At 39.4% G+C, this 15,772-nt stretch overlaps 1 protein-coding gene across 2 annotated transcripts in view; it reads right to left on the bottom strand.

Moving 5' to 3' along the window:
• LOC105484403 (flavin containing dimethylaniline monoxygenase 1) overlaps positions 1 to 6,671 on the bottom strand; it is a 42,248-nt gene extending 35,577 nt beyond the window's left edge. The window contains exon 1 of one of the 2 annotated variants that reach the window (XM_011745943.2): positions 6,530 to 6,671. The gene's annotated coding sequence lies outside the window, so the exon portion shown is untranslated. The remainder of the gene's footprint in view (positions 1 to 6,529) is intronic. The other variant, XM_024793644.2, reaches the window with a different exon arrangement.
• Between the last annotated feature and the right edge of the window lie 9,101 nt (positions 6,672 to 15,772).

Raw genomic sequence — 15,772 nt, 5'->3', positions numbered from 1 at the left:
ATCAAACACGCAGTGGCTTCTATATTGCTAAGCCCAGGGCTGCATATTGGGATTGCAAATGAAGAAAAAGGCATGATGCTTTCTCTAGAGCAGCAATCAGTCTGATCAGGAAGTCAGACATGAAAATAAATAATTACAAGATTCTGTGTAAGACGCTAAGACAGAAATATGTCTTACGTACAAATTGCAATAAGAGCACGAAGAAAGAGGTGCCAATTCTGACAATGGGTTAGTAGGGAAACAACACAGAGGAGTACTATTTGCTCCAGATTTTGAAGGATGAATAGACCTCAGTGGGCAGAGGAGGGAAGAAAGTGGACTTTAGAGTTAGGGAGCACTGTCACTAGGGCTGGAGGTGGTCACAGAGGCGTGTGAGGCTGTTTGACCCCACAGTGAGCTTGCCTTACTCTTGACTCCTAGACCAACCGCAGTGTATCATTCACAAGACATTGTTGATGAACCGATCATGTCTATTAGTTTTCTGTATGTATAAGGCATATGTTTCCCCAAAGTAGGCATTTTCTTTGGCTCATGTCTTATTTTCTTGTAGTTCCTAGCAACACACTTGGTCTATAATAGCTGTTAGTAGGCATTTTCTTTGTCTCGTCTCTTATTTTCTTATAGCTCCTAGCAACACACTTGGTCTATAATAGCTGTTGTGTAACTATTTGGCAGTGGGTTGATTTTGTGATGGGTAAAATGAATTCATTCATCATCTTATATCCATTTCAATTTAAAAATTAACTCAGGCCAGAGGTGGTGGCTCATGCCTGTAATCCTAGCACTTTGGGAGGCCGAGGTGGACAGATCACTTGAAGTGTTCAAAACCAGCTGGTCAACATGGTGAAACCCCGTCTCTACTAAAAATACAAAACAATTAGCTGGGCATGGTGGCATGCACCTGTATTCCCAGCTACTTGGGAGGTTGAGGCAGGGGAATTGCTTGAACCTGGGAAGCAGAGGTTGCAGTGAGCTGAGATTGTGCCACTGCACTCCAGCCTGGGTGACAGAGCAAGACTCCATTGAAAAAAAAAAGTTAACTCAGTAAAAATTTGCTATAAGCTAATATCCTAGGTCAAACATTCCTTCCTCAAAATTATCTTTTATTGGCTAGTCCAAAGGTAGTGAGCTATCTCAACTGATTGTTCCCAGTCAGTGACAGGGTTACAGATTTAATTCCTTGTTCTACTTTTTCCCCCCTTCTCGCTACTGTATTTGACTAGTCTTAAAAATCACACAACTTTTTGTTAAACATCCAATAAACAGAAGCCTTCTCCCTAGGCCACCACCATACCTTAGCTGGACCAGACGTAGTCAGACTTATCTGAGCAGTAAATCTCCCTGGGGCTTTTCCTTATTATTATTATTATTATTTTTGGGATGGAATTTCGCTCTTGTTGCCTAGGCCGGAGTGCAATGGCATGAACTCGGCTCACTGCAACTTCCACCTCCCAGGTTCAAATGATTCTCTTGCCTCAGCCTCCCGAGTAGCTGGGATTACAGGTGTACACCACTACGCCTGGCTACTTTTGTATTTTTAGTAGAGACGGGGCTTCTCCATGTTGGTCAGGTTGGTCTGGAACTCCTGACCTCAGGTGATCCACCCACCTCAGCCTCCCTTATTAATTTTTAAGGAGATGAGATCTCACTATGTTGCCCAGGCTAGTTTTGAATGTCTGGGCTTACGTGATCCTCCTGCCTCTGCATCCTAAAGTATCTGACACAACAGCCATGAGTCACCATGCCTGGCAGTCTTTTGAATTTTTCATGGGACAGGTAGAGGGTTTAATTTGATATTTTTTGTGGTAATCTACCTTGAAAATTTCGGGTTTATTTTTGAAGACAAAGTCACAGTATATCTGGAATCAGAGCCATGGGGTAAACTAGAAATGTGTATTTAATGATTGTATTTTAGAAAGTGAAGGAAATAAGTAGGGAAATATAAGAATGACGATAAGAGAAAGAAAGAGAGGAAAAGAAAAAAGGACACAAAGTCTGTTTCAAAGTCACCCTGAAAGGTATTTTGTTTTTTCTTTACGTTTTCAGTTCAGATCTGCTTGGTGTATCACCATGTTCCCATTTGAGTTGTCAAACGTGAGAAAAGCCAATATGAGAGCACATGAATGTGGAGGCACACAATATCAATATCAGCTTCACTCTCAGATCAAAATTCATGCTTCCAACCACTCCTTCAAGTATTGACAATTATATGAAACCAAACCGATTTTTTATTTTTGTTTGAAAGACTGAGATTCATTTAAATCAACAAACTCATATTCCTGAAGCCCCAGACTGTGGTAGGCAGACCTCTCTCTTCCGTCCCCTCACCCCCACCCCTTAACCACAGTGAGAGGAATGCAAGATGAGAAAACACGAGGGCCTCTGCCAGAAAAGGCTGCCCCAGATGCATGGTAAGCACAGTGCAGCTGTGGCTGTGGTGGCAGCTGCCACGGGCCCCTCCCTGTAAGTTAAGTCCCTGCAGCCACAGCTGTGGGAGAAGCGTACTTGTAGAAGCAAGGCCAGTTCAGCATCAGAAGGCAGAGGCAGCATCACTGACTCCCAGCCATGGAATGGATGGAGGGCACAGGGCTCAGGGACAGAACAGGCCAGGGGGAAAGGGGAGAGGCATGGCGGGAGGCTGAGGCCCCTAAATTTTGGCCCCAGGGAAAGAGACGAGGCCAGTTGGTCCAGTTTTGATGGGTATGGGGAAGGGACTGTATTAGTAAGCATAGGGGGAGAGGCTGCCAATAGGCACCCCAGACATGACAGGACAGGCTGAATCCCCACCCTGGCAGAAGGGAGCTTGACAGCTCTGGGGCTCTCTGGGAATGTCACTGCTAAAATGGATATATATATATATATATATATATATATATATATATATATATATATATATAGCATTCATGGGAGGGCAGGGGTCCTGGGGTGGGATCAGAGGATCTGGCATCGCATCCTGTAGCTGGACATGCCTACCTGAGAGGCCTGGAGGAAACCAAAGTGGTTTAAAATATTTAAGTGTGCTTCTTCAGAAAAAATGTTGTCTCCTCACACCCCTTTTTATTTAAACTAAAAATAATTTCTTGTTAGTGACTGCTTTGCATTTAGACAGAGTGATTGATAACACTTTATAGGGGATTTTGTTAGGGTGAAAAGTACACTGACATGCCACTGCTGTTTATTGGAGTGTGATTTCACGTGCAAATGCAAAAACAACATTTAAAATGTTATTGCTCCTTATGTGGATATGCGGCAGCACTCCTCTGGAGGGGGCACCAGCTGTAGGGAGTCTGTCCCTTGCAGACCCCGACCCCGGGACGGATGAATAAAGTACACTGACACACAGATATTCTGCTCTGCCAGTCCAGCTGGGGGTCTGAGCCACTTACAGTCTCCCTGCTGAGCCTTGTAAACAGTCGCGACTCGGCAGGGAGCCTGTAAGGACCTGGGACACTCAGAATATCTGTGTCAGTGTACTTTATTCATCCGTCACTGGGTCAGGGGTCTGCAAGGGACAGACACCCCACAGCCGGTGCCCCTCGAGAGGAGTGCTGCCCCAGCTGGTGACGCATGTGAGGCCTGTGTGAGGAACTGTGCGAGGAATGCTGTGAAGGAAACGCGAGGGACTGCCCGAAAACGAAGGTGAAGAAAGGAACCCCGCGGTCAAGTGAGTGAGTAATCAGTAAGTCATTACTGCGGCAGCGCCCCTCACACGGGGCTCCAACTGCGGCAGCACTCCTCTCCAGGGGGCACCAGCTGCGGGGAGTCTGTCCCTTGCAGACCCCTGACCCCGCGACGTATGAACAAAGTACACTGACACACATGTATTCTGCTCTGTCAGTTCTCCTGAGGGTCGGAGCCACTTACAGGCTCCCTGCTGAGTCCTGTAAACAGTTGCGACTTGACCCTGATCAGCTAGTCAGACTCACATTTATTCAGTAAGATTAATTAACAGAAGCTTGAGTCAACACTATGAGAGGGTAGTTGACATTATGGACCTCCCGAGTAAAAAGCACTTAAGCACCTGCGGTACATCAAAGGTTAGTTTTAAGATCATATGAGTAAACAAGCTAGCTAGGTAAACTACTCTGCCTTCCTTTGCTACTACTTTAATTTGTTTAACTAAAGGTAAAGATCAGGTTGCCTTCAACCATATCTATTATTGAAGTTATGCAAATTTATCGGCCTTCCAAGAAGATTTGTGTCTATCTCTATAATAATTACCTTTAATATTTTTCCCATCCCAGCATGGATATTTAATAAATATTTGGTCATTCCTTTGTTGGAAGGTTTAAAATAAATTTATTATTATTTTAATGAGAAAAGCCTCAGTAAAGCTGACTAAATATAAAAGAAATAAGTAATAAAAATAAGAAAATAGGACTAAATTAGGAAGGTAGATGTTAATGGGTGAGAATTGAATAAGAGAAGAAGTAAAATAACTTAAGTAACATAAAATTACTAAATGAGTTGGGAAATCACTATTGGTTGTATAAAAGTGATTTTTAACTACAGGGTTAGAAACTAATATGCCTTTTTTTGGTGAATTTTATACTGCTTCTTCTACTTTAAAGTTGTAAAATACAAATATATAATTTCCTGAAGTCAGATTGAGTGTCCGCTTTGGTTTAGCAGGACAATAGATCATGAGGGGTCTGAACATGAGGTGAGGCCTGCCATTCCCAAACTGCAGAGGTACCGTGAGTTATTTCAAAATTTTGAAGAAGCACAGTGATTCTTGATGTCAGTCGAACACTGTGCTAAATATTAGCTGAAAGTAGTTAACAGTTTTAATATTTTATAAGACTGTGTTCGATTTGGTGACATCATATCTTTGCAAAGCTGGGTGTTTGGCAATTGCTATGACAAAAAGCAAGTATTGCATGAAAACCGAGGTGGAACAGAAGTGAAGGGATCATGTCTGATCTGATTCCAAGGTTTCAGAGGTTGTGCAGAACTCAGCAGGTACCTAAACCCTATTATTAAGTAATTGTGATTAAGAATGAAATAAAAATATTATTTTTCTTTTAGTTTGTATATTACTTGTTCAAACAACTATAAAGTTGTTAGAACATAAATAATTATTAAGTTTTTGTCTACTTAATAAGAGGAACTATAGTCTGGGGGCACCGTGAAGAACTCACATACCAATGGTTCCTTGAATCTAGCCAGTTGAAAACTCTTGGGCAAGAGTCTTACTTTCTGAGTTTATTTTATTGCCCTGGAGATCTCATTTGCTGGTGCCAAGAAAATGCATATGATGCTATATTTGAACCTTGCACTGTATCAATTAGCCAATGTTTAACTGTTTCCAGTGTGACTCACCTATGCACTTACTAGGAAGCCATTGGCACTGTCAGATTTGTATCCAGTCCTCTATGCATTCCCCATCTTCTCCTCCTTCCTTTCTCTCTCTCTCTCTCTCTCTCTCTCTCTCTCACACACACACACACACACACACACACCCCTACACCTTAGGGCATGAAAATACTTCAGAATACTGGTTGGCGCAGACTGCACAATGATACCCTGTCCTCAAGTGGGTTGTGACATTTCAGGAGTAATCAGAGAGAGATTCAGCTGGATGGCAGCTGGGGTGGGTGAAGGTACCTACTTAGTCCCTGGGAACAAAGGAGCACAGCTAGTAAGAAACTTGGGTCTGAGGAGGGCCGTACTCTGGGATTTCTGTCCTCTAGCAGCAGCTCCTCATTTACTCAAATGTTCCTAACCACAACAAGCAAATAACAAAAGTTCTCCCAGGCTTTACATCCTCTGTGCCAGTAACAAGGCCAGAGCAGGTTCCCTAGGATGCAGGGGAAACTCTAAGAAATAACCAGGGACTCAGTTTCTCCATCTGCGAAACAGATGGCATAGACCTGGATATCTAGAAATGATTTTCAAATCCTTGATGTTTATACTCTTGTGAATTTAGCTGGAGCGGGATTAGTAAAAAAGATCTGCCAATCACATGGAAATCAATAAATTTTGACATAATGCACAAAATGAAGCATGAAACACTTTTAACAACAGAAAAAAGATGACATGACAGAACAGATTAGTCAAATTCTAAAGGGGCTTGCCTTTTGCTTCCCACTTGTGCCAAATGCCAACATTTGGTAGTCACCCTTCAAAAGTTATGATCTCAGACAATATTAGAAGCTGCTGATGGAAGCACTAAAAAAAAAAGTGACTTTTCCTCTTGCATTAGAAATCCAAGTTTTTCCCATTTGATTCAACCACTTAATAATCTACCCAGCAGTATACTTACCTGTGTACATGGAAGACATAAGTAAATATACTGCTGGATAGATTATTAATCAGTTGGATCAATGATATTGTTCCATTGTAAGTATCCAAACATTTACTACTCCTTACTACTCCTATACTTTGGGCCAAGGAGTAGCCAGGGTTGGCCAGAGAAAGCTTCTTTGTGATAAGGTGGTTCTTCCCTGGAGCACAATAACAAAACAGGAAAAATCCAGGCCCCACCTCCCTCATCCAAAGAAATCCAAGATTATATCTGTTTACTTACTTTATGTACTTGTAATTTCTGGTGCCAATGGCTCTGCCACACAGGACTCTGGTATTAGCAGAAATCAAAATGAATCAGCATGAGCGGTGCTGGCTTGGGAGTCCGCAGCACAGTGGATGAACCTGGTCTAAGAGATAAGTAATGTTAAATTTGAAACCCAAAGTTAGCTGTTGTTTATATTTTAACTTGTTGATTAACGCAACAGTGAAATGCTAGGAGAAACACTGTCTGGTGATACGCACTTTAGACTCACTCTTTTGCCTGCAGACTGTAAACTAAGTTAGGGAGTTACACCAGCATCCTCACTTGTTCATCAGTTTTTTTCTTTAAGGGGATGAGAATAAAATAAGACAACTAGGTTAACAGTTGCTACACCACAGATTCACTTTTAAAGGCTTTGATCCATTTCACCTTTAGAGACAATTATTATATTTTAAAAAATCATATATTACTCACATTAGTAAACTCAATTTGTAAAGGCTTTTTAAGTGCAGATGATTGCCCAAGCACTTGGCAAATAAAAGACAGGTATGTGGGAGGAGTATGACCTTGGGAGTCACAAGTCCTAGGTTCAAGTATTGTGTTCACCAGCTATTATTATCAGAGTCATGTTGGAAAAATTGTATAATTTTTCTCAGCTTTAGTTTCCTCAGTTTAAAATAGGCATAATCAAGTGACTGCCAGGGGCTGGGGAAAGAAGGGAATGGGGAAGGATTGCTAATGAGTATGGAGTTTGCTTTTGGGTGTGATGAAAGTGTTTTGAAACTGGATAGAGGCGGTAGTTACAAGCATTGTGAATGTACTAAATGCTGCTGAATCCTATACTTTGAAATGGTTAATGACAGATTGTTGGAAAATGGTGGATAGGAGGCAGGACTAACTTGCAGCTTCCACACAGAGAGAACAGCATGTGGAGACTCACATAGTGAAATTTTCCTCCAAGAAGTACTGCATGAACATACCAAGAAAACCAAAAGAATTCACAGAACCTTTGAAAGAGGTGGCTTGCCGCTGCAAACTCCATGAGACGGCCGAAAAACTGTGAGTGCCCAAACACACATCCCTGCTAGGGAACCTAAAAATCCAGATCACAGGAGAAGGATTTAACCTTACTTAGAGCTGAAATGAATTTAGAGAGCAAAACAAAATATAAAAGTAGAAGCAGTGGAAAGAGCCCTGTAGGTACTCTTGGTGCCCAGGGAAGTCATTTCTGACTTTATCTCATGGGGGTCCTAGGGGGAGGGCTGCCAGTGGAGTTGGGGAAGGACCACAGGGAGAAGGAAACTTCCAGCTGAACTTTGTAATAGTTTTGACTATTAGCCTGAGAAACATGAATACTTATCCAGGAGAGCTTAGGGCAATCTTGCATTCTCCCTATACTACTGCAGCTGATGCTTTCTTGGAAATGAGGAATAGGAGTCATTATACAAAAAAGATACTTGTACATGCTTGTTTATAGCAGCACAATTTGCAATTGCAAAAATATGAAACCAGCCCAAATGCCCATCAATCAATGAGTGGATAAATAATTTGTGGTATATATGTATGCCGTGGAATACTACTCAGCTATAAAAAGGGATGAAATAAAGGCATTCACAGCAACCTGGATGGAGTTGCAGAACGTTATCCTAAGTGAAGTAACTTGGGAGTGGAAAACTGAACATTCTATATTCTCACTCATAAGTTGGAGCTAGGCTATGAGAGTACAAAGGCATAAAAATGATACAATGGACTTTGGGGACTTGGCGGGAAGTGTTGGAGTGGGGGGTGATGAATTAAAGACTACACATTGGATATAATGTACACTGCTCAGATGATGGGTGCACCAAAACCTCACAAATCACCGTTAAAGAACTTATCCAGGTAACAAAACACCACAAGCTCCCCCAAAAGCTATTGAAATAAATAAAATAAAATAAAAAATTCTAAAAAATAAATAAAACAGGCATAATAACATCTGCATCAGATAGTTGTGGTGGGGATTAGACGAGATAATCTATGTCAAGAGATTTGTGTATACATAGTAAATACTATGTATGATTGTAATTATGATGACGATGATGATGATGCTGTCATTGCTGGACCAGATAAGGTGTCTTTATTGCTGGTTCATAACATTGAGATGACTCCCACAGGTGCTGACAATAAACTCCATGAGACGTGGGTGGACTGAAGCAGAGAGAAATTTCTGAAAGAATATGTCTTTTCCCTTGATTTTCAACGTGGTATAACCCTTTGACCTGGAGGTCCTGTGTGTCACTGAGTATGTTGCTTGCTTATTGGGCTCACCTTTTGCCTTATTTCTGGCTTATTAAGTATTCAGTACAGAGACAGCATTGTTAGCTCTGTGAAATTCAGCTGCTTTGCTGCAGCTATGAAAATAATAATATTTGAATGATTTCAACCTTAATTATACCCAGAAAGTAAGCCTTTAAGATGACTATTAGTTCAAGTGTGTTTTTAAAAATCAGATGTTTGATTTGTAATTTACCTTGGTGTGCAGCCTATACCCATCAAGGTATTGGGATTTGCTACACTAATGGTGGGACTTGTCCCTGGGCCTTACCAGGCATGCCGCTAGCATAAGGAGAATCATAGGACATTAAAGTGTTGGTTGAGAATAACATGATGATTTTATTATATCATCTCATTTTCCCTAATCAGCAAGAGATCTGTAGTAATTAAAAATGAGAAGACTGGCCTTTGGTGGCACCTTCAGTTTCTGCTATTTTTAGGGATTTTTGTTAGTCAGTTGTACTCTAGGCCATGGGATAAGGAAAGATATCTAGTCCCCTTATTTGAGTGGACCTAGACCCTAAGAAGCCAGATTGGTAGACAGTAATGTTCTTTAGGAAATATTCTGGACTTCCTATGTTCAGGGAAGATGGTAGGATTGTTCTTCTTGGCCCTCTAGTGGTAGGCTGGGAGGAATGTGACTAGTTCTGGTCAAATAACTGTGAGCTAGAGTAAGGTGTCCTTTCTGGGCTAGAGCACTTAATTGCCAGTAAGATTTCATAGAACTTTCTTTTCCTTCAGTGTGGTAATCAGCAACTTTCAAGATGGCTCTTCTATTAGTCCGAATACCTGGTGATTGTGATGAGCAGAGTCTACGCTAATGGACACATACACGAAATAGTCTCTGTTTTATTTCAAGGTACCGAGGTTTGGGGATTGGTTGTTAATGCATTATACCAAGCCTCTATTGACCAATGCACTAGAGGGATGTTTCTTGGCTCCTTCATTGTGTTTCTCAATCATCTTCTTTTTTTAAGAAAAGTGTTTTTTATTTCATTAGGTTTTTAGGGAACAGGTGGTGTTTAGTTACATGAATAAGTTCTTTAGTGGTGATTTGTGAGATTTTGGTGCACTCATCACCCAAGCTGTGTACACTGTACCCAATGTGTAGTCTTTTATGCCTCACCTCCCTCCTGCCCTTTCTCCTAAGACCCCAAAGTCCATTGTATCATTCTAGAATAATGGTCTCCAATTCCATCCAGGTTGCTGCAAATGCCATTATTTTGTTCCTTTTTATGGCTGAGTAGTGTTCCATGGTGTGTCTGTGTGTGTGTGTATATATATATATGTATATATAAATATGTATATATATATGTGTGTGTGTATATATATATATATACCACAAATTATTTATCCACTCATTGATTGATGGGCATTTGGGCTGGTTCTATATTTTTGCAATTGAAAATTTTGGTGCTGTAAACATGCTTGTGCAAGTATCTTTCTTGTGTAATGACTTCTTTTCCTCTGGGTAGATACCCAGTAGTGGGATTGCTGAATCAAATGGCAGAACTACTTTCAATTCTTTAAGGAATCTCCATACTGTTTTCCATAGTGGTTGTACCATAGTTTAAATTTGCACCAGCAGTGTAAAAGTGTTCCCTTTTCACCACATCCATGCCAATATCTATAATTTTATATTTTTAAAATTATGGACATTCTTGCAGGAGTAAGGTGGTATTGCATTGTGGTTTTGATTTGCATTTCCTTGATCATTAGTGATGTTGAACATTTTCCCATATGTTTGTTGGCTATTTGTGTATCTTCTTTTGAGAATTGTCTATTCATGTCTTTAGCCCACTTTTTGATGAGATTTTTTTTGTTGTTGCTGATTTGTTTGAGTTCCTTGTAGATTCTGGATATTAGTCCTTTGTCGTACATATAGATTGCAAAGATTTTCTCCCATTCTGTGGGTTGTCTGTTAACTCTGCTAATTATTTCTTTTGCTGTGCAGAAGCTTTTTAATTTAATTAAGTCCTATCTATTTATCTTTGTTTTTGTTGCATTTGCTTTTGGGTTCTTGGTCATGAAGTCTTTGCTTAAGTCAATGTCTATAAGAGATTTTCTGATGTTATCATCAAGTATTTTTAAGGTTTCAGGTGTTAGATTTGTCTTTCATTCATCTCGAGTTGTCAGCCATCTTCTTCAGTCTCACTTCCCTCATTCTATTTCACTTCTATGATTCACATTTAGAGCCGTAGAATTTTAGAGCTGAAAAAGATCTTAGAATTTACTTAGTCTGAAAATTGGACCATCCCATGCAATTTTTTTTTTTCCCTCTACAAAAAACAAAGTTAAGACAAACACAATTCCTTAACTCACAACTGCCTGCTCCACTCAAAGCATCAAAGTTCCCCTACCTACACAGGGCTTCTCCACAGATGCCTGTCACTCTAAGGTGTGAGTGTGTTTGTTTTTTAATGCCACACATTAAAGAAAGTAATTCCCTCTGTTCCTTACACCTTGAGGTTATTATTTTTCTTTTTCTGAGAACACACCTACAGAATGAAAGCAGTGAAAGTGAGTTGGAGGGAGAAGCACGCCTATATAAGGCCAATTATTATGCTTGAAAGGAGTATTCTAGTGCCAGTGGTGGTGATTCAGTGACTCACATATCTACCACCTGAGGATTGGAGGAAATAGCAGCCACTTTTATGTTTTTCTTTTTTAGAATTTCTTTAAACGTCTTTATAGCTTGATAAATATTTGTGACAAAGCCTGCAACTGTAAGTTAGAAACTATCATATCTATCATATCACTTAGAATTCTATCTTGAGTCTGCCTAAGGGGTTTGTATTTAATACAGAAGATATTACATGGTATCATATATATATTTTATTTTTCTAAAAAAATGGATACATGTGCAGAATGCGCAGGTTTGTTACATAGGTATACATGTGCCATGGTGGTTTGCTGCGTCAATTGACTCATCGTCTAAGTTCCCTCCCCTAACTCCTCACCCCCAACAGGCCCTAGTGTGTGTTGCTCCCCTCTCTGTGTCCATGTGTTCTTATTGTTCAACTCCCACTTTTGAGACAGAACAAATGGTATTTGGTTTTCTGTTCCTGTGTTAGTTTGCTGAGGATGATGGCTTTCAGCATCATCCATGTCTCTGCAAATGATATGATCTTATTCCTTTTTATGACTGCATAGTATCCCATGGTGTATACATGCCATATTTACATTCTCACCAACAATATAAAAGCATTCCTGTTTCTCCACAGCCTCGCCAGTATGTATTGTTTCTTGACTTTTTAATAATTACCATTCTGACTAGTGTGAGATGCTATCTCATTGTGGTTTTGATTTGTACTTCTCTAATGATCAGTGATGTGGAGATTATTTTCATGGTTGTGGCTGCATAAAGGTCTTCTTTTGAGAAGTGTCTGTTCATATCCTTTGCCCACTTTTTGATGGAATTGTTTGTTTTTCTTTTGTAAGTTTGTTTAAGTTTCTTGTAGATTCTGAATATTAGATCTTTGTTAGATGGGTAGATTGCAGAAATTTTCTCCCATTCTGTAGGTTGCCTGTTCACGCTGATAATAGTTTCTCTTGTTGTGCAGAAGCTGTTTAGTTTAATTAGATCCCATTTGTCAATTTTGGCTTTTGTTGCAACTGCTTTTGGTGTTTTTGTCATGAAGTCTTTGCCCATGCCTATGTCCTGTATGATATTGCCTAGGTTTTCTTCTAGGACTTTTGTGGTTTGTGGTTTTACATTTGAGTCTTTAATCAAACTTGAGTTAATTTTTGTATAAGGCATAAGAAGGGGTCCAGTTTCTGTTTTCTGCATATGGCTAGCCAGTTTTCCCAGCACCATTTACTGAATAGGAGATTCTTTCCCCATTGCTTGTTGTTGGCAGGTTTGTCGAAGGTAAGATGGTTGTAGATGTGTGGTGTTATTTCTGAGGTCTCTGTTCTGCTGCATTGGTCTATATGTCTGTTTTGTTACCAATACCATGTTGTTTTGGTTACTGTAGCCTTGCAGTATAGTTTGAGGTCAGGTAGTGTTTCCTCCAGCTTTGTTGTTTTTGCTTAGGATTGTCTTGGCTCTACCAGGTCTTCTTTGATTCCATATAAAATTTAAAATAGTTATTTTAATTCTGTGAAGAATATCAATGGTAGTTTGATGGGAATAGCACTGAATCTGTAAATTACTTTGGGCAGTGTGGCCATTTTCACGATAGTGATTCCTCCTATCCATGAGGATGGAATGTTTTTCCATTTGTTTGTGTCCTCTCTTATTTCCTTGAGTAGTAGTTTGTAGTTCTCCTTGAAGAGGTCTTTTACATCCCTTGTTTGCTGTATTCCTAGGTATTTTATTCTCTTTGTAGCAATTGGGAATGGGAGTTCATTCATGATTTGGCTCCCTGATTGTCTATTGTTGGTGTAAAGGCATGCTTGAGATTTTTGCACATTGATTTTGTATCCTGAGATTGCTGAAGTTGCTTATCAGTTTAAAGAGTCTTTGGGCTGAGATGATGAGTATTCTAAATGTACAATTATGCCATCTGCAAACAGAGACAATTTGACTTCCTCTCTCCCTATTCAAATATGCTCTATTTCTTTCTCTTGCCTGATTGCCCTGGCCAGAACTTCCAATACTCAGTTGAGTAGGTGTGGTGAGAGAGGGCACTGTTGTCTTGTACCTGTTTTCAAAGGGAAAGGTTCCATCTTTTACCCATTCAATATGATATTGACTGTGGGTTTGTCACAAATAGCTCTTATTATTTTGAAATATGTTCCATCAATACCTCATTTATTGAGAGTTTTAACTTGAAGGGATGTTGAATTTTATCAAAGGCTTTTTCTGCATCTATTGAGATAATCATATGGTTTTGTCTTTGGTTCTGTTTATGTGATGGATTACTTTTATTGATTTGCATATGTTGAACCAGCACTGCATCCCAGGGATGAAGCCAGCTTGATCATGGTGGATAAGTTTTTTGATGTGTTGTTGGATTCAGCTTGCCAGTATTTTATTGAGGATTTTTGCATCGATGTTCATCAAAGATATTGGCCTGAAGTTTTCTATTTTTGTTGTGTCTCTGACAGGTTTTGGTATCAGGATGATGCTGACCTCAAAATATGGGTTAGGGAAGAGTCCTTCCTTTTCAATTGTTTAGAATAGTTTCAGAAGGAATGGTACCAGCTCCTTTTTGTATTTCTGGTAGAATTCAGCTGTGGATCTATCCGGTCCTGGGCTTTTTTTTTTTTGGTTAGAAGCTATTAATTACTGCCTCAATTTCAGAACTTGTTATTAGACTATTCAAGGATTCAACTTCTTCCTGGTTTATTCTTAGGAGGGTGTATGTGTCCAGGAATTTATCAATTTCTTCTAGATTTTCTAGTGTTTTTGTGTAGAGGTGTTTGTTGTATTCTCTAATGGTAGTTTGTACTTCTGTGGGGTCAGTGGTGATATCCCCTTTATCATTTTTTTATTGTGTCTATTTGATTTTTCTCTCTTTTCTTCTTTATTAGTCTAGCTAGCAGTCTATCTACTTTGTTAATGTTTTCAAAAAACTAGCTCCTGGATTCATTGATTTTTTTGAAAGATTTTTTTTTGTGTGTGTGTCTGTGTCTCCTTCAGTTCTTCTCTGATCTTAGTTATTTATTGTCTTCTGCTAGCTTTTGGATTAGTTTGTTCTTGCTTTTCTAGCTCTTCTAATTGTGATATTAGGGTGTTGATTTGAGATCTTTCAACTTTCTGATGTGGGCATTTAGTGCTATAAATTCTCCTCTTAATGCTGCTTTAGCTGTGTTCCGGAGATTCTGATACGTTTTCTCTTTGAGCTCATTGGTTTTAAAGAACTTCTTGATTTCTGCCTTAATTTCATTATCTACCCAGGAGTCATTCAGGAGCGCATTGTTGAATTTCCATGTAATTATATAGTTCAGTGAGTTTCTTAATTCTGAGTTCTAATTTGATTGCACTTTGGTTTGAGAGACTGTTATGATTTCAATTCTTTTGCATTTGCTGAGGGGTGTTTTACTTCCAATTATGTGGTCTATTTTAGAATAATTGCCATGTGGCACTGAGAAGAATGTATATTCTGTTGATTTGGGGTAGAGAGTTCTTTAGACATCTACTAGGTCCACTTGATCCAGAGCTGAGTTCAAGTCCTGGATATCCTTGCTAATTTTCTGTCTTGTTGATCTGTCTAATACTGACAGTAGGGTGTTAAACTCTCCCACTATTATTGTATGGGAGTCTAAATCTGTTTGTAGGTCTTTAAGAACTTGTTTTATGAATCTGGGTGCTCCTGTATTGGGTGCATATATATTTAGAATAGTTAGATTTCTTGTTGAAGTTTTCCCTTTACTATTATGTAATTCCCTTCTTTATCTTTTTTGGTCTTTATTGGTTTAAAGTCTGTTTTGTTAGAGACTAGGATTGCAATCCCTGCTTTTTTTCGCTTTTCATTTGCTTGGTAAATTTTCCTCGATCCCTTTATTTTGAGCCTGTGTGTGTCTTTGCATGTGAGATGGGTCTCCTGAATATGGTACACAAATGGGTCTTGACTCTTTATCCAATTTGCCACTCTGTGTCTTTCAATTGGGGCATTTAGCCCATTTACATTTAAGGCTAGTATTGTTATGTGTGAATTTGATCCTATCATTATGCTACTATTTGGTTATTTTGCACACTAATTGATGCAGTCTCTTCATAGTGTCATTAGTCTTTATATTTTGGTTTGTTTTTGCATTGGCTGGTACTAGTTTCTCCTTTCCATATTTAGTGCTTCTTTCAGGTGCTCTTGCACGGGAGGCCTGGTGGTAACAAAATCCCAAGCATTTGTTTGTCTGGAAAGGATTTTATTTCTCCTTTGCTTATGAAGCTTAGTTTGGCTGGATATGAAATTCTCAGTTGCAAATTCTTCATTTAAGAATGTTAAATATTGGCCCCCAATCTCTTTTGGCTTGTAGAGTTTCTGCTGAGAGGTCCACTGT

The sequence above is a fragment of the Macaca nemestrina genome, chromosome 1 (assembly GCF_043159975.1).
Source record: "Macaca nemestrina isolate mMacNem1 chromosome 1, mMacNem.hap1, whole genome shotgun sequence".
In the NCBI taxonomy this organism is placed as follows: Eukaryota; Metazoa; Chordata; class Mammalia; order Primates; family Cercopithecidae; genus Macaca; species Macaca nemestrina.
This window is presented reverse-complemented; position numbering and strand designations above follow the sequence as displayed.